This window comes from Bos grunniens, chromosome 16 (genome assembly GCF_055505025.1).
Source record: "Bos grunniens cultivar Pamir isolate PY7600 chromosome 16, Bosgru_T2T1.0, whole genome shotgun sequence".
Classification (NCBI taxonomy): domain Eukaryota; kingdom Metazoa; phylum Chordata; class Mammalia; order Artiodactyla; family Bovidae; genus Bos; species Bos grunniens.
Genome location: NC_141180.1, coordinates 975,219 through 1,000,115, shown reverse-complemented (window position 1 = coordinate 1,000,115; position 24,897 = coordinate 975,219). Strand labels below are relative to the sequence as shown.

The 24,897-nt window shown below is 59.6% G+C and overlaps 1 protein-coding gene across 8 annotated transcripts in view; it reads left to right on the top strand.

Moving 5' to 3' along the window:
• SYT2 (synaptotagmin 2) overlaps positions 1–24,897 on the top strand; it is an 83,560-nt gene that overhangs the window by 31,713 nt on the left and 26,950 nt on the right. The window contains exon 1 of one of the 8 annotated variants that reach the window (XM_086343036.1): positions 3,062–3,380. The exons of 2 other annotated variants lie outside the window; for them this stretch is intronic. The gene's annotated coding sequence lies outside the window, so the exon portion shown is untranslated. Of the gene's footprint in view, positions 1–3,061; positions 3,381–24,897 lie in introns of those variants that run through there. 5 more of the 8 variants (XM_086343038.1, XM_086343040.1, XM_086343043.1 and 2 more) reach the window with 5 other exon arrangements.

Here is a 24,897-nt window from a genome sequence, read left to right as displayed (position 1 = left end):
CCTGGAGCCACTGCAGGGTTTCAGTGTTTTCTGGGCAGAAGCCCAGTTGCTGCATCCCTGGAGGGAGAGCTAGCTGAGAGTCACCGCTCCATCTGCACAGCTCTGAGGTGGAGACCCAGCCTGGTGGAAGGGCCAGAGCAGCCTCTGGAGGGGGCTCCACTCCCTCCCCCTCCCTGAGCAGCCGCTGGACCAACTGGGGGAGCTGGCCAGGCTGCCTCCAGGGCCAGCTGGGGGCGTCAGGTGGAGGGCTGGGGCCAGGCTGCCCACTTCCTGGCAGCGGCCTTTGTGAAGGCCCAGGTCAGACCGCAAGGAGGACACGGGACAGCAGCAAGGAGCCTACCCAGAGAGACCAGCGAGTCCCCTGGGCCTTTCTTGATGGCTCCCCTCCCCGCCCCGCCGAGCCCGCAGCAGTGGCTTCAGCTCAGGTCAGGGGCAGCTTGGGGGTCTCCATGGAGGAAGCATAAGGGACCCCCTCCTGGGCCGTGGGCATGGACTAAGCTGGACGTGGCTCTTGGGGAGATGCTCTGCTGGCATCTGAGGCCGATGCAGGGCAGAGCTGGGAGTCGGAGAGGCCAAGCCTGGGCAGGGAGGGAAGGGGGCTGCAGCTGCTATCCGTCCATCCTGGAAGCCGGGGACAGACGTCAGGGCTCAGGAGCTGCTGGGTGAAAGGGGGCAGGGGGCAAGGAGAGAGGCCCCTGGGCAGAAGGGCGGGCGAGGAGGCTCCATTCTTCGTCCCTTTCTTTCCAGCAGGAACTGACCCCGTGCTCCAGGCACGGTCCTGGTCCCTTTAGTCCCCACAGCCGCTCCGATTTGGAGTTGGAATTGGAGTCCCTGTGTGGCAGGCGCAAAGCCAAGGCTCAGGGCTCGCCCAAGGTCATAGCGTACACTGGGAGCACCGGGACTCCAGAAGCCTCAGAGCCACGGAGAGGCTGAGGTGGTGCGGTGCTCCCCTCCGGAGCCCGTGGTCTGGGGAAGAGGTGAGAACAAAGAATGACCGGCAGCCAGTGCTCAGAGGACACGGACACGCACAGGGAGGCAGCGGTGGCAGCGGGCGGGCGGGCGGAGGTCAGTGTGGGCAGAGGCTCTGTGTGGCAGAAGGAGCACCGCCCTCGCAGTGCAGCTGGAGCACGGAGCGGGGGCAGAGCCGCTGTGGCTGCAGGACCGCGTCCAGTGAGGGGGTGCCTCGGGGGGGGGGCGGCAGGGTCGGAGGGGCTCGGAGGGAGGTAAGGAGCCCTCGAGACAGGCGTTGCCACAGGTGTGCCCCCAGCCCACATGGACTAGGGGGCTGGCGTCCGGTCACAGGACCCAGCTCCACACCACGCTGCCCCTGAGATGCAAGCTTCCTGGGGCCGAAGGGGTGAAGGCTGCCCTGCCCACCTTGCTGCCTCTTGGGACTGTTTCCAGGCTCAAGTGAAACCAAGGCTGGAAGTTGTCCTGACCACCCTCCCCCGGGGAGGGTCCTCTGGTGTGAGAGGTTTTCTAAGCTCCTCTTTGCAAGGGGCCACAGCGCTCCTACCAGCCCGTGTAGCCCCAGGCCAGCCTGGGGCCGCGTCCCCTACCTGTACAGAAGCCCATCCTAGCGAGGAAGGGCGTGCTGGAGGGAGCTCTACCCTCAAAGGAGCAGACAGCCCTCCATAAATGCTTTGTTTTCTGTAATTAGGCCATTTCACCCCTCCTTGGACCACTTTACTGGAGGCAGCTTTGAGTGACGCTCAGTGGATCTTTTGCTCCGTTTTACTAGAAGGAGTCCGAGGGCCATTCGTCCATCCCCCTGCATCCAAGCAGCATTACTGTCCAATCATCATGCAGGGTGGCGTCCCCCGACCCTGGGCGTCAGGAAATACCAAGCGCCTAACCCGAGTCCAGCCTGTGGGACTTTCAGCTCCTTCCTCCTCCCGGAGAAGACACTTTGTGGGCTTTCAGGGGAGAAGCTCCTCTCCAGGGAGGGCTGGAAGAGCGACCTCTGGGGTCAGGTCCCCTCAGTGGGGGTAACCAGCAGCCCGGTTGGGGCTTGATGCGGGAGGGAACCTCCCCTCCTGCCCAACAGCTGACCTTGAGCCCCTGACCCGCGGGAGGCACGTGAAGGGTCAGCAGAACTGACCAGCGGGTCTCCGCGCCGCGTCCCTTCGCCCCGCTTCCAGCCCGCATGCCCCCAGCCAGGAGTGCCGGTGGAGCACACGCCCGCGCTTGCAGCCTGGAAACCCCGAGTCAGCGTTTTCCGCAGACCCGGCCGGTGCCTGGCTGGTCGGTGCCCAGCGCGAGCGCGGTGCCGCCGCCGCAGTGCGGTGGCCGCTCGGGCGATGTGGCTGGCGGGCTGGGGACGCAGGGAGGAGGGGACACAGAGGGCTTGCAGGGCTGGGGGTTCCCAGGGTTCCTCGGCTCTGACGCTGCAGAGGTGAGGCGCCCCGGGGAGCCTGGCTAAGTTCTGTCCTAACACACCGGATTTGGGGGGGTCACTTCCAGGGTGAAACCCCAAACTTGATTCCGGATTCTGAGTCTGCAGGCGGGAGCAAGCAGAGAGGAGGGAGCTCCTGAGAGCGGAGCGGAGGGGCGGGGTCGAGGCCGGGCGCGCCGACACAAGCCAAGTTCCACGCGGCTGAGCGGGTCCGGAGGTCCGGACGCTGGGTGCCGAGGCCGGAGGAGGGGCTCAGGGGTTCCTCGTCCCCGCTGCCCCTCCGGCCGCTGTGCTAGGGTGGGGGGCCCAGGCCCGGCCTTCCCGAGAGGCCCCACGGAGGTGCCCTCTGAGAGCGGGGTCGGGGTCCTGTGCCCTCCCCGCAGGGCCCCTCCGCCCGCGTCGGTGCCCCCCGCGCCGCGGGAAGAGCCTGGGCTCCGGGCTGCGGGCGGACGGCCCCCGCCTCCCCCGGCCTTTGTCTCCGCGCTCCACTTCCTCTCCCTTTTCTCTTCCCGGCCAGGAAAGCCTTCATTCGTAGCCCCGGAGCAAATCGGCTCCCTCCCGCCCGCGAGCGGGTCCCCGAGCGCGGGGAGGCGCCCGCACGCCCGCCGCCCCTCGCAGCCAATCCCCGCGCGCGAGAGGCTCGGAGAGCCCGTGGGTGGCGGGGCGCGCCGGGTTGTCGCCAGGGGCGCGCGGCCGGCCTCACCCACCGCAAACTTCTCCCCCTCCCCGGGCCCGAGTGGGGCGGGTCGTGGGGCGGGGGTCGCGCTGGGAGGCCGGGCCCGCGCCGCCTGCGGACGGCCGAGAGCGGCCTCGGGATTGGCGGGAGGCGGGCGCGGGGCAGGTGTTACTACTGCGGCGCGAGGGAGCGGGCGGAGCCGCCGCGGCCGGACGCCGGACGCGCCGAGAGGGGCCTGCGCTCCGGGAGCGCGGCGTCCTGCCCACCGCCCTCCCGCGAGCTCGGGCCGCCACGCCGAACCGTCTCCCGGTAAGAGCGGCGCGCGGGCGGCCGGGCCGGGGCGCAGGTGGCGCCCGCCTGGGACTCTCGGACTCTGGACGGTGGGGGACGGCGCTCCGGGAGTCCGCGCGCTCCGGGAGCACCCTGATGGTTCCAGGGGGAGAATTCGGAATTATCCCGGGAACCCCGCGGCGGAGAGTGGCTGCGGGCGCGGGACCCCGCCGGGGACCTGGCGGAGCGCGGAGCGCGCTTCCTTTCTGTGCCCCTCGCCCGGCCGCGGCCATCCGGGTCTGGGATGGGCGGCGGCGTCTTCCGCCCCTTCCTCTCCCAGAAACTTTTTCTACTCCAGCCAGCGCGCGACCAGTAGGTGGGGGAGGCGAGGGCCCGGGATCCCGGTGAGCGGCGTAGCTTGGAAAGACCGGGCTGGGGTGGGGGGCCGTAGGCGCGCAGACTGTGCTCATTTTTCTGTGTGACCTTGGACGAGCGGCCGCACCTCTCTGAGCCTTCAGGTGATGCGATGCCCCGGTGGGGAGTCGGGGCGTGGGGGGTCAGGGCGGTGGGTGAGCAAACCCACGGGCGCACCTGCCGGCCGGGCCGCCCAGCAGGGCCCCGCCTCCGTTCCCCGCCTCTGCAGGAGCTCCGCGGCCGTCTTGGGAGGCGGGTGGCGGTGTGGAGCTGCGCTCCTGGCGTGCCAGGCGGAGTCGGGAAGCTTCCATGCCAGCCCCGCCTGTGACCTTGGACAACTCTCTGACCCCGCCGGCCCTCAGTATCTTCATCTGAAAAATGGGGGTTTGGAGTTTATGGTGACTGAATCTCTCCTGGTCCTGCTGGCCTGCCTGCAGGTGGGGTGCGCTGAGGGGATGGGGGCACACCCCTGGGTGACCTAGCCTCTGGGGAGAACTGCAGCGCCCTCCCCTACAAGGCAGCGCGCCTGAGACTTTCCAGCACCACACAGCCTTCTTGCAGGGGCAGAGCCTTTCCCCAGAAGGGTTCCCAGTGCGGCATAGGTGCCTGGGGGTTCAGGGGGTGTCATGGGCCTCCCAAGGTCACACTGTGTCTAATTGATGAGGATGGCTTGAAAGGCCGCACTGCGATGGCCGTGGACACAGGAGCTTAACCCGAACCTGCCTGGGGTGCTCTGGCTCTCTTCCAGCTGAGATGAGCGGTGGCTTCTCAGGGGGTCTCAGGGTGCTGTGGGGAGGCTCCCGCTTTAAAATAGGAGGCCTGAGTCTAATTCTAGGTGCTGCTTCTCATTCTTGTGACCTTGTGTGACCTTGGGCGAGCCCCTTTCTTGCTTTCCTTGACTGTACATGGCAGGGGTCCAACCAGATGACTTCCCGGGACCCCTGCCGTCCTGTGGCTGCAGTTCCAGACAGAGTCTGATCAGAAGTGGGCTTGGCTGGGCGGTGGGGCCCGTGGCCCTGGAATTCCCAGCGCACGTCTGTCTGCAGAGTGGAGACCCTTGAGGCAGATTCTGGATGTGAGTGGGCCACCGGCAGGCGTTCCTGGGGGACCTGGGCTTACCAGTTAGTGGCTGTGTGACCTTGAGCTTCAGTTAGTTGTCAGGATGAAGTGATAACAGCTGTGGTGTTTTAGTTGCCGTGAGGCGTGAACAAGCGACACGTGTGCAGTGCTCCGTCCGGTGCTGAGTTCTGAGAGGCTGCTGCCCGTGAGAACGATGAGGACCTGCAGGGGCGCGGGGGACCTGCCGTGCAATCTCCCAGCAGCTTCAGGGCGTCCCTGCAGAAGCGGGCAGCGGCTCTGCCTCCTCCCCTGTCTGTGTGTCTTTCTGTACCTCTTTCTTGGATCATTAGAGAGGTTCTACAGCTAAAAATTCACAGGCGAGAAAGTTGCTACTTTAATCTCACGCCTCTTTTCCGCTGGTTCCCCTGCCCCACTTCCCATCCCTTCTGAGGTTACAGGATGTGGTTCAGTCCATCCGCTCCAGAACCTTCCAGGAAGGAGCCAACAGGGGCCAAGAGAGGGTGAGGCTGGCCCCCAGAGGGAGTAGCCAGAGCGCGTCTGCACCCAGGGCAGTGGCGGAAGGACCCCCATTGGTGGGGGGACCCAGAGCAGCAGCGGGAGGACCTCCAGGATCCTGGGGTGCCAGTGTGGACTGCGGGCTGCCCTGGGGTGGGGAGTGGCGTTGCCCCAGGCTCACTGTGTGACCATGGGCAACGTGCACTCAACTGTAAGGGACAAGGTTGGTTTAGCTGCTTGAAGGGCCCGTTGGTCTGCTTTTGCCGAGGCGGGGGGTGGGGTCCCATGGGCCGTGCCTCTCAGCCCTCTCCACTGGGGTCCTGTGACAGCCTGGGACGGTGGTGACGTCTCGGCAGGAACGCTGATGCTTAAAAGCAGACAGATCCAGGCTCCCATCTTGGCCTTTTCCTTTCAGCTGTGTGAACTTGGGAAAAGTACTTGACTTCTGAGGCTCCGTGCTGTCGTCTGCGGACTGGGAACACCGTTGCCTACTTGCCAGGGAATAGTTCACGCAAACTCCTGGGGTGTGGGCAGTTCTTGGTGTGAATCAGTGCGCTGCCCAGGTAGTGGCCTTTTGAGGTTCTGTGTCGTCATGGGGGACGCAGGCTAAGGCAGAACGGGGACAGAGCCCCCTGCCCCGCCGCCGTCACCAGGCGTGGGGCTGCAGGCTGGGGTGAGTCTGCGGAGAGGAGTCTGGGCCAGCAGAGGCCCCCGGGGCCCAGGGACAAGCAGAGCCCGGCGGCCTCCATCTAAGGCTAGCCTAAGGAAGGGCTTTAGAGAAGGGTTTTGGGGAAAAGGCCTCACCGTCCCTGGGCAGTGTTGAGTGAACCACAGCCTAGGGCGCTGGGGGCACCTTGGGCATCATCCGTTCAGCGTCTAGTTTTGCTGACGGGGAAGCAGGGCTGAGAGAGGGGCGTGCCTTGTCCAGGATCACACAGCATGTGGGCATCAGAGATGGGGTTGCACCTGCCCAGTGGGCCCTCAGGCCAGCCGCCTCTCCACTCTCCCCGTTAGGAACCAACCAGGTATTCTCTTCTAAAATCAGAGTACACGGTAAAGGGGCTCTGATGGCAGCAGAAAGGGGGTGAGGTCCTCAAGTGCAGCGTCCCCAGGTTGAACACTGAGGCCCAAGAGGCCTGGAGGGTCGGCCACAGTGGCCGGAGCCGAGACGCGTGCGCCTGCCCATGCCCTGCCAGTGACGCCAGCCGCCGCCCACTTCTCTGGGGCCCGACAGGCCGCCTGGCAACGGGACAGCAAAATGCGGAAAACAAACCCAGGGGCTCGGGGGAGGCCCAGAGGCTGGAAAGGCAGAAAGAGCGGTTCCCAGAGCAGCCCTCCTCTCCTGGCTCGCCTCTTGGCCCGTCTCCGCCGGCCCGCCTGGGCCACTCCTGAGCACACCGCGGCCTGCCCACCTCCCTGCTGTGGCCTGAGTCTGCCGGGCGGGTCTGGGGTGGGGGTGCGGGGAGGGCTTCCGGAAACCGGGGCAGCGGGCCGGGGCCTCCGGGGGGCTCTCGGTCCTGAGCCGGCCGGTGGGCGAGGCGCGCTGAAGCGCCCTTTGTGTGGACCCGTGCCCCTGCCCTGACCCCTGTGTACCTCCCTGGCTGAGGGGACCCCTGCAGAAAGGCCCTGGAATGGCTGGCCCTGCGCAGGGCTCAGGCCCGCTCCCTCGTCTGCCCCCGAGCTCAGGGACGACGTGGAGAAAGTCCTCGTCAGGTCGAGACAGGCTGTGCGGCCTCTCTGCCTGCCCTTGTTTTATCTCCTCATTGTTCTCTGCATCCTGTTCACCTGTCCTGTGTCCTGAAGCTGGGGAAGGGCCGGGGGAGGGCGGCCAGAGCCCTCTGCCTTCCTGGACTGACAGGGACTGGCCTTCAGCGGCTTTTGTGGTCTCTCTGTTGCTGGTAGAACCGCGTCTTTGCAGGTTCACGAAGCGGGCTTCAGGAAGCAGGGCACTCCTGCCCCCACCCCCGGGCTGCGCTGTAGCAGGGGGGGCTCAGGTGGCACAGGGGGGCTTCCTGCTGTGTGGTGACTCTGCCAGGTGGGAGACATGGGTGGAGCCGGAGCCCCTGCCTCTTGTGGGAGGGCCTGGCTGTGCCACCTGCCCCCAGAGACCAGAGAGCCAGGTTGACCTCCCACCATGGGGCCGGCCACGTGCCGTTGGACCTGGGGCAGCGGTGGAGAGACCGCGGGAGGGCCTGCACCCCTGCACCCCAACCTCCAGGTAGCCTGCCTCCTGCTCCGAGCGGCCACCCAGCGGTGGCGGTGAGGGGCCTTCAGCCTGCTCTCCATGCTGGGCCCGGCTGGGCCCGGCAGGCAGCCTGACAGCCGGAAGTCGCTTACGTACCGTCCCCCGGGCCCCAGCACATGGCCTCAGGCGAGAGCGCAGCCCAGAGTGGACTCTCTGCACCTTCCTGGGCCCTGACCCGTCCAGGTGGGGTCTGGGGGCTCTCGACCTGGCGCCTCACAGGTGCCCGCATTGCCACCCCGGTGCCAGACACCTGTGTCCAGATCCTGCCTCCTGCAGGGCTGTGGCTAATTTTTTGAAACACTTGGGATAGCACGTGAAAGAACTGACAAAAGATTAATCTCCAAAATATACAAGCAGCTCATGCAGCTCAGTACCAGATAAACGACCCAGTCAAAGCGTGAACAAAAGAGTCAAACAGACGTTTCTCTAAAGAAGACACCAGTTCAGTTCAGCTCAGTTGCTCAGTCGTGCCCGACTCTGTGACCCCATGGACTGCAGCACACCAGGCCTCCCTGTTCCTCACCAACTCCCAGAGCTTGCTCAAACTCATGTCCATCGAGTCGGTGATGCCATCCAACCATCTCATCCTCTGTCGTCCCCTTCTCCTCCCGCCTTCAACCTTTGGGCCTCTGCCCAGCGGTTTTGAGCAGGAGCCCAGCCCGCCTGCTGCAGCGCCCCTGGAGTGCACACACCCTGGAGCCTGCTGTGTTCCCTCCGCCCCCGCCTCCGCTTCCTAAAGGTGTCGGCCGGGGCTGGAGTGTAGGGTCCTGGGTGGGTGCCTGTCCCCTCTGACCTTGGCTGTGGCCTCAGATCCCACAGGAAGCTGGAGGGGCGTTGAGAGGTGGGAGCACTTCCTGAGGGCTCGGTTGGGGAGGTGAGCAGAGGCTTTTCCCTGGATATTTGGGCTACAGGCTGGATTCAGGAAAAGCTTCAGGAAGAACCTCGGACGTGGAGTTCCATAACTCAGAGTCCCGAGTCGGACCCTGCAGCCAGCTGCGGGCCGTTGCTGGGGCTCCCTGGCCCCATCTCCCTGCTCCCAAAACTGTGATCAAAGCCTTTCCCTTGCAGGTTTACAGGGTTTTACTTTTTTTTTTGGCCATGCCACGCAGCACCCGGGAACTTAGTTTAACCCTGATCAGGGATTGAACCCCTGCCCTGCAGGGGAAGCTCAGAGTCTTAACCGCTGGACCACCAGGGAAGACCCCAGCTGAGGTGTAGCTCTGTGCCACACGGTGCGGTCACCCGAAGCGCGCAGTCGGTGACTTTTAGCACAAGCTTTGCAGCCAGCACTGCCAGCTAACTGCAGAGCTTGGTCACCCAGAAAGAGAGCTGCATGCGTCAGTGCTCACCCTGTCCTCCTTCCCCCCAAGCTCCACCAGGGGATTGTCTGTCTTCTGTCTCTGTCAGTCTGTCTCTCTGGACGTTTCATATAAGCAGAATCATTCATCCGATGGTCTTCTGTGACTGGCTTCTGTTTTCAAGGTCAGTCCACGTCCGGCCTTTGTTCCTCTGAGCTGCTGAGTGATGTTCTGTGGCAGGGATAAACCACAGCGTATTTATCCATCTGTCGATGGCGTTTCGGTTGGTGTTTGACGATGTGAATGCCAGTGCTGTGAACGTTTGAGGGCAGGTTTTTGACAGGACACCTGACTTTATTTCTCTTGGGCATGTGCCTAGGAGTGGGCCTGCTGAGGCAAAAGGTATACAGTCACTCTCTCTTTATCTCTTTTTATCTTTATCTCCTCCATGTCTGGGGATTCAACCGGCTGTAGAGTGAAAATATTTGAAAAAAATTCTGAACAGTTTCACAGACCAAAATTTGAATTTGCCACATACCAACAACTGTTTATACAGCGTTTCCATTGTATTTACAACTAGTCACACAGAGTTTACTTTGTGTGGGGTGTTCTCAGCAAAATAGAGGCAAATTAAAGTGTCCAGGAGGGAGGTGTGCCGCGTGTATGTGAGAGACTCGAGCACCCATGTGTTTGGTGTCTGAGGCGTCCTGGCACAGTGCCCATGGAGGCTGAGGACAGCAGTTCCTATTTTTCACTTATTTTTGAAGTTGGCAGTGACCCAGGCCTGTTCTGAGCATTGCATGTGGATAACTCCGTCAGTTAGCTCGATTCTCTGTGCAGAAGGTACTGTCGTTATTCACTTTCTAGAATAAGGAACCTGGGGATCAGGTTCCCAGGACACTCGCCTGGAGACCTGGACTTGAACCCAACACATGGGCTGAGTGCCGTGCTCTGGGGGTGCTCCCCAGCACCGCTGCATGCTCCCCACCACTGCTGGGTGCTCCCTGCTACCGCTGAGTGCTCCCCGCCACTGCTGGGTGCTCCCTGCTACCGCTGAGTGCTCCCCATCACCGCTGAGTGCTCCCTGCCACTGCTGGGTGTTCCCCGTCACCACTGAGTGCTCCCTTCCACCACTGAGTGCTCCTCGCCACTGCTGTGTGCTCCCCATCACTGCTGGGTGCTCCCCGCCACCGCTGAATGCTCCCCACCAGCACTGGGTATTCCCCATCACGCTGAGTGCCCCCTTCTACCGCTGAGTGCTCCCTGCCACCGCTGGGTGCTCCCCATCACTGCTGGGTGCTCCCTGCCACCGCTGAGTGCTTCCCATGGCCGCTGAGTGCTCCCTTCTACTGCTGAGTGCTCCCCACCACCAGTGTGTGCTCCCCATCACTGTGGAGTGCTCTCTGCCACCACTGGATGCTCCCTTCCACCACTGAGTGCTCCCTGCCACCGCTGGGTGCTCCCCGCCACCAATGCATGTTCCCCATCACTGCTGGATGCTCCCCGCCACCGCTGAGTGCTCTCCACCAGCACTGGGTGTTCCCCATCACTGCTGAGTGTTCCCTGCCACTGCTGGGTGCTCCTCATCACTGCTGGGTGCTGCCTGCCACCACTGGCCCTCCTGGGGAGGTGACCAGACCCCCACACCCTCTGTCCCCATGTGGGGCTTAGGGACTCCCATGCCCCCCAGTATGGAAAGCCTCCCATGTTGCTCTTAAGAGGAGACAGGGAAGACCCCGGCCCCGGAGTGGGGTGTCCGGACTCCACCTTGGTCTGCTCTCCTGACTTGGGGAGAGGCCCCTTCTCTGGCCCCTTCCCTCTGCCCGTCTCTCTTCATGAGGCTCTGCACTGCCTCACGGCAGCGGGTGACACCCAGGCCCCCGCAGAGCTCTGCCCTCTTGGAGTGCCGACTGACCAGGCGGGCGGGAGGAGGGGCACCCACCGCAGAACCCCCATCCATCACCCCTGCTGTGGGCCGGGGGCCCCTGAGTCCAAGCCAGGACAGAGCCCGTCGCCGCATGGCCCGTGCCTCCAGAGCCCTGCTCTGGAGTCCCGCACCAGCCAGCTTCTGACGCTCAGCCCTTCTCCGCCGTCTGGGGTCTTTGTGGGAAAATGCTGAGCGCACAGGAGGTGCCCAGTGTGTATTTAGCCCACTCCGAATCTCCAGCTAGCCTGGCGACACCAGCAAGGTGGCACGGCCCCCACGCACCTTCCCTCTGCACATCCAGCCCTGCAGCCTCTCCCAGGCCCTCCACTCCGCCCACCCCGCCTCCTGGAACCTTCCATCCGCGCTCTTCCTGATACCCAGGCCATTCAGTCCAGTCGCTCAGTCGTGTCCAACTCTTTGCGACCCCATGGACTGCAGCACGCCAGGCCTCCCTGTTCATCACCAACTCCCAGAGCTTGCTCAAACTCATGTCCATTGAGTCGGTGATGGCATCCAACCATCTAATCATCTATCATCCCCTTCTCCCGCCTTCAGTATTTCCCAGCATCAGGGTCTTCTCCAAGAGACAGCTCATCGCATCAGGTGGCCAAAGTATTGGAGTTTCAGCTTCAGCATCAGGCCTTCCAATGAATATTTAGGACCGATTTCCTTTAGGATGGACAGCTTGGATCTCCTTGCTGACAAAATGTGGTCCACTGGAGAAGGGAATGGCAAACCACTTCAGTCTTCTTGCCTTGAGAACCCCATGAACAGCATGAAAAGGCCCTATGTCACAGAGCCTTTAACCCGCAGAGGGTCAGCAGTGCCTCTGCTGGGGAGAAGAGGTCCAGGGTGGGACGTGCCTTCTGCAAGCTGGCAGCCGGGCCTGGAGGACATGAGTGAAGGCCGTCTCGTCCCACATGCCCAGGTAAAGCCTGACCCAAGTCTGTGACCTCAGAGCTTCCAAAGTCAAACACGGAGGAGACGCTGGGGCACGGTGCCCCAGGACGGTGCGTCTGGTGCTGGGAGTGCCCACCTACACCTTGGTTGGTCATCACAGCGAGGTTCCCAGACAGCAAGGGTTTGCTCAGCAGTGACTGCAGGGGCTTCCCTGGTGGTCCAGTGGTCAGGAATCCGCCTTCCAGCGCAGGGATGTGGGTTCGATCCCTGGTCAGGAGACTAGGATTCCACATAAGCATGTGTACCTGTGCGTGCTATCGTGTCTGATTCTGTGCAACCCCATGGACTGTAGCCCACCAGGCTCCTCTGTCCATGGGATTTCCCAGGCAAGAACACTGGAGGGGGTTGCCATTTCCTTCTCCAGGGGATCGTCCGACCCAGGGACTGAACCGCGTCCCCTGCGTTCCCTGCATTGGCAGGCGGAGTCTTTAACACCGCACTACTGGGAAGCCCTGGGATCCCATGTGGCTCGGGGCAGCTGAGCCTGCACTGCAGAGTCTGTGCCTCAGAGAGAAGCCGACGTGTCGCAGCCAAGACTCCACACGCTGAAGACCTAGCTCAGTGCAAAAAAATAAATAAATAAATTGTAGTAAAAAATAATAACAATACTGGTTTTAAACAACGTGACTGCAGGCACACTGCCGTGGAGACGGGCACATGGAGTCTTCAGTCTGCGCGTGCATCTGAAAGTTATGTTGCGCCAGGCTGCAGTCTCCTAAGTGTGCAATAGCGTCATCTCCGTAAAAACAACTTGCATGTTTTCATTACAAAACGGGCTTCCCTCATAGCTCAGTTGTTAAAGAATCCGCCTGCAATGCAGGAGACCCTGGTTCGATTCCTGGGTTGGAAAGATCCCCTGGAGAAGGGAAAGGCTACCCACTCCAGTGTTCTAGGCTGGAGAATTCCATGGACTTCATGGTCCATGGGGTCACAAAGAGTTAGACATGACTGAGTGATTTTCACTTCACTTCATTGCAAAACACTTTATTGCTGAAAATGCCAAAACAGCTGCAGGAGTAATATCGAAGATCACTGCTCGCAAATCACCGCGGCAAATCCAATAATAGTGACCGTTTGGAATGTTCACAAAAGGGGGCCCTGAAGGTCGTGCAGGCCAGTGCTGGGTCCCTTCTGTGTCTTTCAGCGGTGGTCCGTCCTCAGCTTGAATTCCCCCAGTGACAGGGCACTCGTCCCCTCACAGAACCGCCGTCATCAGGGTTTCATCAAATGCTGAGATGCCCCTCACTCTGGGCCTGCATCTGTGCTCCCACAGCATGAGGTGGGGGGCTTGCCCGGGGACGTCCGGCTGCCCGTGTCCAGGCCCCCGTGCCCCTGGAGTCAGAGAAGCAGGGAAGCTGCTGGGCAGCGACTGGGCTTGGGTGGGGTCTTCCCGACAGGGACCCTGCTCGGGTGTCTGGCCACCGCCAGGAGCGAGATGCTGTTGGCAGGGCCGAGTTACACGCCTGGAGTGCGTGTCAGAAGCGTACAAATAGGCCAGCTCTGCTCACGGAAGCGGCAGGCGCCGGCCCGTCGTCACCTCCGGGGCCGCGAGTCTGACGGTGCCTCGCTGGGGGCTCAGCGAGGGCTCGGGTTCCACGCCATCAGCCCTGCCCTGCCGAGCGCTCTGCCTCCTGCCCCTGTGACCTGGGGCGCATCTCTGCCTCCTGCCGGTCCTCGTGGCCCTGGGTGTGCTGTGCGTGGACCTTGGAGGGGGTGTGCTGGCCGATCTCTCGGGGAAGCAGAGTCCCCAGCAACCATGGAGGGGCGGTCCTCTGCTGGGCAGGATGCTCCCGAGAGTGTGAGCCTGGAGATTCCACATCCTGGCCCAGGAGGCTCCAAGGGGTGCATCCCCGGGCAGTGTCCTGCTGTGTCACTCCCAGGGGCCGGCTGTCCCCCCATCTTGGGGTCGGCGGCCGTGAGCCCTCCCATCTAGTTTTGTGGTCCTCACAGGCCGCTCCTGCCAGGGGCGGAGTTTCTGGGATGGAGACTGGTCGGTGTCTTCCAAGGCCTTCCATGACCCCTGGTTCGGGGCACCTCTGCCAGGAAGCCCGCCGGTGGTACAGCCAGTCCTGAAGCCTGTCCCTGCGCTCCCTCAGCCGGAGCCGTGGAGACCGCAAGGCTGGGGTGGACCCACCCGGGCTGAGTGCCGCCCTCTCTGTGCCCCACACGCGCCTGTCCCCATGCCACCTCCATGCAGAACCCTCCACGTGCCACTGTGCCCGCCAGAGCCGGCTTCCTGCCCCCATGGCTGTGCGCCCAGTGACCCCAGGGCTCAGCCGCTGCACCCCCTGCCGCTGAGCCGGACGCCTGTCCGCAGCTGCTGGCACTGCCGGCTGGCAGGTCGCTGGCATGGCAGGGGTTCGGCTGGGATGTCTGGGTGGCCCGGCCTCACTGAGTGCAGCCCTGTCGCTGGTGGGGATGGGGGGCTGGGGATGGGGGATGGGGGGACGGGGGGCTGGGGCTGGGGGGCCTGGGGACGGGGGGTAGTGGGTGAGGTGGAGGGTCGAGGTCAGAGGCGCCAGGTCTGCTTCTCAAGGCTGGACGGGGCAGAGGCTGCACCCTCGGTCATCAGGGATGCGGTCCTCACACACACATTCACACACATGTTCACACACACACTCACTGCATACACACCTCACACACACTACACATATGCATTCACTACATACACACCTCACACATGTGACATACTACACACACACACTCACTGCACACTCATCACAGACACAGTGCACCTCACACACACCTCACGCACACACGACACACACACTCACTGCATATGCACCTCACACACACACCTCACAGATGCACCTCACACAAACACCACAGACACTCCACACACGAGTTGTTGTTGCTCAGTCGCCAAGTCGTGTCCTCTTCTTTGCGACCCCATGGACCGCAGTACACTAGGCCTCCCTGTCCTTCACTGTCTCCTGGAGCTTGTCCAAGTTCATGTCCATCAAGTTGGTGATGCCATCCAACCATCTCATCCTCTGTCCCCTTCTCCTCCCTCCTTCAATCTTTCCCAGCATCAGGGTCTTTCCTAGTGAGTCAACTCTTCGCATGAGGTGGCCAAAGTACTGGAGTTTCAGCTTTAGCATCATTCCTTCCAAAGAAATCCCAGGGCTGATCTCCTTCAGAATGGACTGGTTGGATCTCCTTGCAGTCCAAGGGACTCTCAAGAGTCTTCTCCAACACCACAGTTCAAAAGCATCAATTCTTCGGCGCTCAGCCTTCTTCACAGTCCAACTCTCACATCCATACATGACCACAGGAAAAACCATAGCCTTGACTAGACGAACCTTTGTTGGCAAAGTAATGTCTCTGCTTTTGAATATGCTATCTAGGTTGGCCATAACTTTCCTTCCAAGGAGTAAGCGTCTTTTAATTTCATGGCTGCAGTCACCGTCTGCAGTGATTTTGTTGTTCTTAATATCTTGAGCTGTTTCTCACTTGAGGCCTGGTCTTGTCTGTATTTAAGGCCCTTAATGTGTCTTTTTCTCCGACCATCCCTGAATATTGGCCTCAACTCTTTCTCACTGTGTCCTCCACTTGTTTCTTCCTGGGGCCCTGATCGTGTCCCTGACCGGTTCCCCTACCCTCTCTCTCAGTCTTTGATGGTGTTTGTAAGGCCCTGACACTTTTTACCTGATGCCCTAGCTCTCCCGCTAACATCCTGACACTGTCCCTAACTAAGATGCTGATACTATCTTGCCCCAAGCCCCAGGATATCCCTATCTAAGGCCTCTGTGCCAAGTTGCTTCAGTCGTGTCTGACTCTTTGCAACCCCACAGACTGTGGCCCTCCAGGCTCCTCTGTCTGTGGGATTCTCCAGGCAAGGATACTGGAGTGGGCTGCCATGCCCTCCTCCATCTAAGGCCTCTATCGTCTTCCCGTTTCGTGGCTGTGGTCACCATCTGCGCTGATTTTAGAGCCTAAGAAGAGACACTCTGTCACGGCTTCCACCGTTTCCCCTTCTGTTTGCCATGAAGTGATGGGACTGGATGCCATGATCTTAATTTTTTCAATATTGAGTTTTACGCTGGCTTTTCACTCTCCTCTTTCACCCTTACCAAGAGGTTCTTTAGTTCTGTTCACTTTCTGCCCTTAGAGTGGTATCATCTGCATGTCTGAGGCTGTTGATATTTCTCCTGGAAATCTTGATTCCATAATCAAGACTGTAATCAGCTTGGCATTTTGCATGATGTGCTCTGTGTATAAATTAAATAAACAGGGTGACAATAAACAGCCTAGCCGTATTTCTTTCTCAATCCTAAACCAGTCAGTTGTTCAGGGTTCTAACTGTTGCTTCTTGACCCTCATACAAGTTTCTCAGGAGACAGTTAAGATGGCTTGGTATTCCCATCTCTTTAAGATTTTTCCACAGTTTGTTGTGATCCACACAGTCAAAGGCTTTAGCATAGTTGATGAAACAGAGGTAGATGTTTTTTTGAATTTCCTTTCTTTCCTTATGTCCAGCGAATGTTGGCAATTTGATCTCTGGTTCCTCTGCCTTTTTAAAACTCAGCTTACACTGGAAGTTCTCAGTTCATGTGATGCTGAAGCCTAACTTGGAGGATTTTAAGCACGACCTCACTAGCGTGGGGGGCGAGTGCAGCGGTCTGGTGGTTTGAACGTTCTTTCGTATTGCCCCACCTGGGAATTGCGATGCAGATGGACTTTTTCCAGTCCGGTGGCCACTGCTGGGTTTTCCAAATTTGCTGGCGTGTTGAGTGCAGTGTTCTAACGGCATCGTCTTCAGGATTTTGAATAGCTTTGCTGGAATTCCACCACCTCCACTAGCTGTGTTGGCCCCAGCGCTTCCTGGGGTCCGCTTGACTTCGCGCTCCAGGATGTCTGGCTCTGAGCGGGAGGCCGCACCGGCGTGGCTTCCTGGGTCACTGAGATCATCTCTGTGCGGCTCTTCTTTGTGGTCTTTCCGTCTCTTCTGGGCCTCGTCTCCTTGATTAGGTCTTTGCTGTTTCTGCCCTGTACTGTGCCCGTCTTTGATGGTTGTTCCTTTGACATCTCCCGTTTTCTTGAAGAGTTCTCTAGTCTCGCCCTTCCTGTTGTTTCCCTCTATTTCTTTGCGCTGCTTGTTGAAGAAGCTGTTGTCTCTCCTGCTGTTCTCTGGACCTCTGTGTCAGTCGGGCGTGTCTTTCCCTTTGCCCCTTGCCTCTCGCTTCTCTTCTTCCCTCGCCTGTTGTAAAGCCTCCTCCGACAGCCTTTGCCTTCTTTCTTCTCTTCTCTTTTGGGCTGGTTTGTTTGTTGTCTCCCGTGGAGTGTGCGGGCCTCCGTCCGTGGCTCCTCAGGCACTCTGCTCACGAGATCTGGTCCCTTGAATATTTGTCGCCTCCCCTGTATATTCGTGGGGATTTGATTTAAGTCATACCTGATTGGCCTAGCGCTGTCCTCCGCTTTCTTTAGTTGAAGCCTGAATTTTGCTATGAGGAACTGATTATCTGAGCCACAGTCAGCTCCCCATCTCGTTTTTGCTGACTGTATAGAGCTTCTCCATCTTCGACTACAAAGAATATAATCAGTCTGATTTTAGTGCTGGCTGTTTGGTGGTGTCCATGTGTAAAGTAGTCCCTTGGATTGTTGAAGAAGGGTGTTTGCTATGACCAGTGCATTCTCTTAGCAGAATTCTGTTAGCCTTTGCCCTGCTTCATTCTGTACTCCCAAACTTGTCTGTTACTCCAGGTATCTCTTGATTTCCTACTTTTGGATTCCAGTCCTCTATAATGAAAAGGACATCTTTTTTGGGTGTTAGTTATAGAAGGTCTTGTAAGGTTCTTCATAGAACCATTCAGCTTCAGCTTCCTCCACATTACTGGTTGGGGCATACACTTGGATCGCTGTGATATTGAATGGTTTGCCTTGGAAACAAACAGAGATCATTCTGTTGTTTTTGAGATTGCATCCAAGTACTGCATTTTGGACTCTCTTGTTGACTATGATGGCTACTCCATTTCTTCTAAGGGATTCCTGCCTGCAGTAGTAGATGTAATGGTCATCTGAGCTAAATTCACCCGTTCCCGTCCATCTTAGTTCGCTGATTCCAAGAATGTCTGTGTTCACTCTTCCTTCTCCTGGTTGACCATGTCCAATCTACCTTGACTCATGGACCTGACACCCCAGGTTCCTGTGCAATACCGTTCTTTAGAGCATCGGACTTCCGTCACAGCCGCGTCCACACTGAGCATCGTTTCCGCCTTGGCCCAGCTGCGCCCTTCTTCCTGGAGCTGCAGCAGCTGTCTCTGCCCTTCCCCACTAGCGGGCTGGGCACCTTCTGGCCTGGGCGCTCATCTCTCGGGGGCCTGTCTTTTTACCTTTTCATGCTGTTCATGGGCTTCTCATGGCACGAGAATGCTGGAGTAGTTTGCGTTCGCTCCTCCAGTGAGGCCCGCTTTGTCAGGACTCTCCACTGTGACCCGTCTCAGGTGGGTGTGGCTCCCAGCTTCACTGAGCTATGCAGACCCCTTCGCCACAACAAGCTGTGATCCAGGAAGGACCAAACACATTCCACACCTCACAGGTCACAGTGCACCACACGCACACCACGAGCACCTCTTACACACCTTACACACACATACCCCACCTCACAGACCACACGCATGTGCACACACGCCACACATACACCTCACACAGGACACAGACACGCAACACACACATGCAAGATAGCAAACATACCACAAACACACATCTCACACACACCCCTCACACACACCCCTCACACACACCCCTCACACACACCCCTCACACACCCCTCACACACACCCCTCACACACACCCCTCACACACACCCCTCACACACACCCCTCACACACACCTCACACACACCCCTCACACACACCTCACACACACCCTCACACACACCCCTCACACACACCTCACACACACCCTCACACACACCCCTCACACCCCTCACACACACCCCTCACACACACCCCTCACACACACCCCTCACACACACACCCCTCACACCCCTCACACACACACCCCTCACACACACCCCTCACACATACCCCTCACACACACACTTCACACCCCTCACACACACCCCTCACACACACCCCTCACACACACACCTCACACACCCCTCACACACACCCCTCACACACACCCCTCACACACACCCCTCACACACACCCCTCATACACACCCCTCACACACACCCCTCACATACCTTATTATATTTATCACACACACAACTACGCACTCCCCATAGACACTACAACTGCACATACTGCACAATCTCACAAGCCACAAACACCTTATACACACCACACACACACACGCCACACACCTCATACCACGCACCCCTCACATGCACACCACGCACCCCTTGGACACCTCACACACTCCGCACACTCTCTCGTCTTCATGTTAAAAAGCATTTGCTTTTGCCTCATTGCTTCCACACTGTGTCTGAGAAGCCACACAAGCGTGTGTGTAGAGGGAGCACGCCCCCCTGCCCACCCCGGCCAAGCTGCCTCCAGCTGCACCGTGGGTTCCCCAGGAGGCAGGCCGGGGGTCGCCTCTCAGGCCCCCGCGGGACATAGCCTGACCCCGCCCAGCTCCCACGCCGTCTCCCAAGGCTGTAGCTTCCTCAGGGGGCCGTGTGTGGCAGAGCTCGTGTGTCAGAGCCTCTAACGTTTAGTCGGCAAGAGAACGCATCTGTCTTTAGTGGCTTTCGGGTGAGTGTGACATCGTGTATCTGGGGGATGGGTGGCGGGGTGGGCCCCGCGTGCAGGGCGGGTTTGTGTCCTGAGTCGTCACTGCTCAGGTGCGGGGCCGCCCCTCCTGCCTGCAGCTGGGCCCCTGACACTGGGGGGGCCTCACCCAGCCCAGCCCCGCTCCACTTTCCTCTCTGCCACCTGCCCTGGCCACCTGTGTCCCTCAGTGTCCACGGGCCCCACTCAGTCACCCTTCAGGGTCCCTCTTCCCCCACCTGCTCCTTCAGACCCTTAGCTCATGAGGGCGCCTGTGGGCTTGGGAGACGGCATGGGAGCTGGGTGGGGTCAAGCTGTGTCCTGCTGGGGCCCGACGGGGTGACCCCCGGCCTGCCTGCTGGGGAACCCACGGTACAGCTGGAGGCAGCTTGGCCAGGGTGGGCAGGGGGGCATGCTCCCTTTACACACGTGGTTTTGTGGCTTCTCAGACACAGGCTCTGGGTGGTGGTCTGCAGGGTTCCCCGGGCTCCTGGTGTCCAGAGTTCTCTGCTTTGTGAACCCTACACCCAGGGTCTCGGTCCAGGGAGTGAGCTCTCTGCTCTGACCACCCTCACTTTGGGGAGAGTGGGCGGAGGCCTGGGATTTGCTGATCTCAGCCTGGACCCAGGGAAGGCAATGGCGTGTGGGTGTAGCAGGAAAGATTGAAGTGAGATTCTGGGCAGGACTTCCCAAGGCTGGGGCCCTGGGGCAGGCAGCTCCCCGGGGCCAGGGCTGGGCAGGCTCTGCTGCTCCACGTGGGCGGCAGCCTGGCTCCAGGCACAGGTGTCCATGGCCGACCCAGGCAGGCGCTTGAGGAGCTCACACAAGTGGCCATTTTTAGAACGCACTAGAAAATTAACTGTTTTAAACTTTAGCTTCTATCTCCCAGGACCAAAAGTCGGACCAGAGCATGGGTCCAAAAAAATAAAGACAAATTTATCCTTAAGTATTGCTCTTCTTTGATCATGAGTTTGAGCAAACTCCGGGAGACAGTGAAGGACAGGGAAGCCTGGCATGCCGCAGTCCATGGGGTCGCAGAGTGGAATACTACTGAGCGTGAACAACAGCAGTCGATCTTCTTAGCTACTGGGCACCTTGCTGGTTAACCTCTTTCACCTCCTTCCTGTGGTTTCTGCAGACACAGCGCCGTCAAAGTCAGCTCCCCATCCTCCCGCGTGGTCGAGACTGGGCCTGCAGCGACTGCACCCTCGTGGTCATGCCTGGTTGGCTGGGGGACCTGGGGGGCTTCGGGGGCGTGGACACCTGTGCCCCCGGCAGGGTTGGGGGTGGAGCTCCTTGTCTCCCTCATGGGGTCAGGTTCTGTTCTGGAAGGAGCCTCCCCTGGGAGGGCGCGGAAGCTGCAGGAGGACCTGCTGTGTCTTTGGGCGGAGGAGCTGCAGGCGGCCCCCTCGTGGGGGTTGGGGGAGGCATCGCTGGGCAGCTCCCTCTCGTCCAGATCCAGGGCCCTTGGAGGTCTGGTTGAGATGCTTGGGGACCCTTGGGGGAGGTTCTCTGGGGGACTGGGTACCTTCGTGGAACCAGCTCCCGGTAGAGATGCAGGGTCTGGGGGCCTGGGAGGGCCGGTTGTGGAGCTGAGCAGCCGCCCTGGAGAGATGGACCGTACGGCCCAGGCTCGTTCCTGCAGGGGCGGGGTTGTGGGCAGGTCGAGGCCCAGCCTCTCCCGGCCTGGTGGGCAGAGACCACTGCTGTCTGGGCAGAGCCTCCTCGGCTGGCGGGGGGGTACTCCCCTCCCCCAGGAGGACGATGGGGACGGGCCAGCCAGCAGAGCCTCGGGGCTCATTTTCCTTCCAGCATCCGCCGTGGGCCTCAGCCTCCCATCCCAGGGCTCCGTTCTGTGAACCAGCCTTGACCACCACCTTGGGGTGAGGGGCCTCACTCCTGCCCGCCGAGTGGACGGGAGGGGGCTGTGGCTGCTGGCCGTGTCTTCCCCAGCCCAGCCCGGCCCCCTGCCCGCGCACCTGCTCCCTGCTGAGGCGCTGTTTCCTTCTTCCCACATCTGGCTGTCTGGCTCGGGAGATCCATCTTCTGAACACCGCAGCCCACTGCCCAGGACCGCGGCCAGAGCCTGGGGGTAGCCGGGACGAGCTTCCCCTGCCCCTGCTGTGCTCCGGGCCCGGGCTGTGTGCCCTTGGGCAGATTCCTTCACCTCTCTGGGCCCTTCCCCACAGGGGTCCTGAGAACTGGCGTTGGGGCTTTGCATCTTTGCTTCCTTAGCTTCTATGGGGTAAGAGAGGGTGTAACCCTACCCGTTAGGCCTGTTGGGATGGGAGTGTAAAGCCTCGGTTTTTGCTGGAGAAATGGCTGGTGATTCCAGGAACATTCCCCTCGGGCGGGAGGGGTCTAGCCCCATCTTCCTGCTCCCGCCGGGGCACCCTCCGCCCGGGAGTGCTGCAGGTGGCTGTGTGCAGAGGCCCGGCTGCCGCCCCACTTTGTTTCCTGAAGTTGACTCTGACTCTGGAGGAGACGCGGGGGTGGGGTGGGGTGCTGACGCCTTGGATGAGGGCGGTCTCCGGAGCTCAGCAGGGGCAGCAGCTTCCATCCTGGCGTCAGCTCCCGGCCCAGGAGGCCACATGGCAGAGCAGGCCTCCCGCCCTGGGTCGGGCTGTCGGGTCGTCCCGCCCCGCTGCCCTCTGGGTGCCCCCCACCCCGGTCCGAATGGGCTCCGCAGGCCCGTTGCCCCCATCGTTGGGGGGGCAGGGCTCCCCTGGGCCCAGTGCGGGGGCCTGTGACGGAGGGCTGGGTGCCCATCTGTTCTCCCCTCGTCCCGCACGTGCCCGTTGTCTGCCAAGCAGGGTGACCCCGCCAGGATGGGATTGCGGGGGTCTTTCCCCGAGGACCAGATATGGAGTGTCTCAGGCTCAGGGGTCTGCTGCCCACCCCTGCCACAGTGTGAAGGCCGCCAGGACGGGCAGAGCATGGCCCTGCCTTGGTGACCGCAGGCCATGCTGGGGCCGGCGGGACTGCGGCGAGGAGAGGGCAGGCTGGGGGCCTAAAGGCCATGCCCTGGGCAGCTCCGCTCCTCTGGATGGGCTGCGTCTGAAGGTGGCATGGCCGGATTTACATTCTGGAAGGTTGCCTTGGGGGCGGGTGTGCAGCAGGGCTGGGTGGGGGAGGTCATGGTGGGACGCGGATGGCATTTTGGGAGCTCTGAGGACTCGGGGCCTTCCTGTCTTAGCCCGGGGAGCGATGAGAAGTGGTTTATTAGAGTAGGATGCTTGTGAGGCTGACAAGCAGATGGACGCGAGGGTGCCGTGCCCCCAAGAACTTAGGGGCCAGTTTTATAATCAGAGGGAAAGTGGGGAGGGGAGAAGACCACCTCCCTCTTCATCCTGGAGTGGCCATCAAGCCTCCAGTGTCAGCTCCTGCTCCAGGTCGGACAAGGGCGCTTTCTTGTCCCTCACGGTCAGGCTGGGGCAGGCGCGGTGGAGACCGTCTTTCAGGTTCCGTGGGGGAGCTCCTTTCCATTGCTGCTGCTGCTGCTGCTGCTGGGCCTTCACTGCGGCTGGCAGGCTCGTTGCTGCGTCGCCTGGACTCCCCTCTGGCTGCAGCTCGCAGGGCTTCTTGGTTCCGTGTGTTGCTTCTCTTGCTGTGGAGCCCCGGCTCCAGAGCACTTGGCTCAGCATGTGGTCTTAGCTGCCTGGGGGATCTTAGTTCCCCGCCCAGAGGTTGAACCCGCATCCCCTGCACTGGAAGGCGGATTCTTAACCAGCAGGCCACCAGGAAGGTCCCCTAAACTGTTGTCATGTGAGCAGAGAGCACGTCTTCAGTCCAGTTCCACCGCTCAGTCCTGTCCGACTGTTTGCGACCCCATGGACTGCAGCACGCCAGGCCTCCCTGTCCATCACCAACTCCCGGAGTTCACTCAGACTCACGTCCACTGAGTCGGTGATTCCATCCAACCATCTCATCCTCTGTCGTCCCCTTCTCCTCCCACCTTCAATCTTTCCCAGCATCAGGGTCTTTTCCAATGAGTCAGTTCTTCGCATCAGGTGGCCAAAGTATTGGTTTCAGCTTTAGTATCAGTCCTTCCAATGAGTATTCAGGACTGATGTCCTTTAGGATGGACTGGTTGGATCTTCTTGCAGTCCAAGGGACTCTGAAGAGCCTTCTCCAACACAACAGTTCAATAGCCTCAGTTCTTCGGTGCTCAACTTTCTTTATAGTCCAACTCTCACATCTGTACATGACTATTGGAAAAACCATAGCTTTGAGTAGATAGACCCTTTGTTGGCAAAGTAATGTGTCTGCTTTTTAACATGCTATCTAGGTTGCTCATAATATTTCTTCCAAGGAGCAAGCATCTTTTAATTTCATGGCTGAAGTCACCATCTGCATTGATTTTGGAGCCCCAAAAATAAAGTGTGTCACTGTTTCTATTGTTTCCTCATCTATTTGCCATGAAGTGATGGGACCAGATGCCATGATCTTCGTTTTCTGAATGTTGAGTTTTAAGCTAACTTTTTCACTCTCCTCTTTCACTTTCATCAAGAGGCTCTTTAGTTCTTTGCTTTCTGCCATAAGGATGGTGTCATCTGCATATCTGAGGTTATTGATATTTCTCCCAGCAATCTTGACTCCAGCTTGTGCTTCCTCCAGTCCAGCATTTCTCATGATGTACTCTGCATACAAGTTAAATAAGCAGGGTGACAGTATACAGACTTGATGTACCTCTTTTCCTATTTGGAACCAGTCTGTTGTTCCATGTCCAGTTCTAACTGTTGCTTCCTGACCTGCATATAGATTTCTCAAGAGGCAGGTCAGGTGGTCTGGTATTCCCATTTCTTTCAGAATTTTTCACAGTTTATTGTGATCCACACAGTCAAAGGCTTTGGCATAGTCAATAAAGCAGTAGATGTTTTTCTGGAACTCTCTTGCTTTTTCAATGATCCCACAGATGTTGGCAGTTTGATCTCTGCTTCTTCTGCCTTTTCTAAATCCATCTTGAACATCTGGAAGTTCATGGTTCACATACTGTTGAAGCCTGGCTTGGAGAATTTTGAGCGTTACTTTGCTGATGTGTGAGATGAGTGCAATTGTGTGGTAGTTTGAGCATTCTTTGGCATTGCCTTTCTTTGGGCTTGGAATGAAACCTGACCTTTTCCAGTCCTGTGGCCACTACAGAGTTTTCCAAATTTGCTGACATATTGAGTGCAGCACTTTCACAGCATCATCTTTTAGCATGGGCTAGAGATCATGCGTTTCCGAGCTCACTGGGTGGGGTGGGGCTTTTACTGTTTGGGGCGTGTCTTGTGCTCCTGTTCAAGGTTATGTTGCTGATCGAGTCAGCTTGGTTTTACCGTGAAGCAAGCCTGTTCTCTTGAGTGATCACTAACTTACGGGGGTCTCTCATATCTTTTCCTAGTTACAGCTCCCTAGTGGAATCAGGGAGCTTAATCGCCTG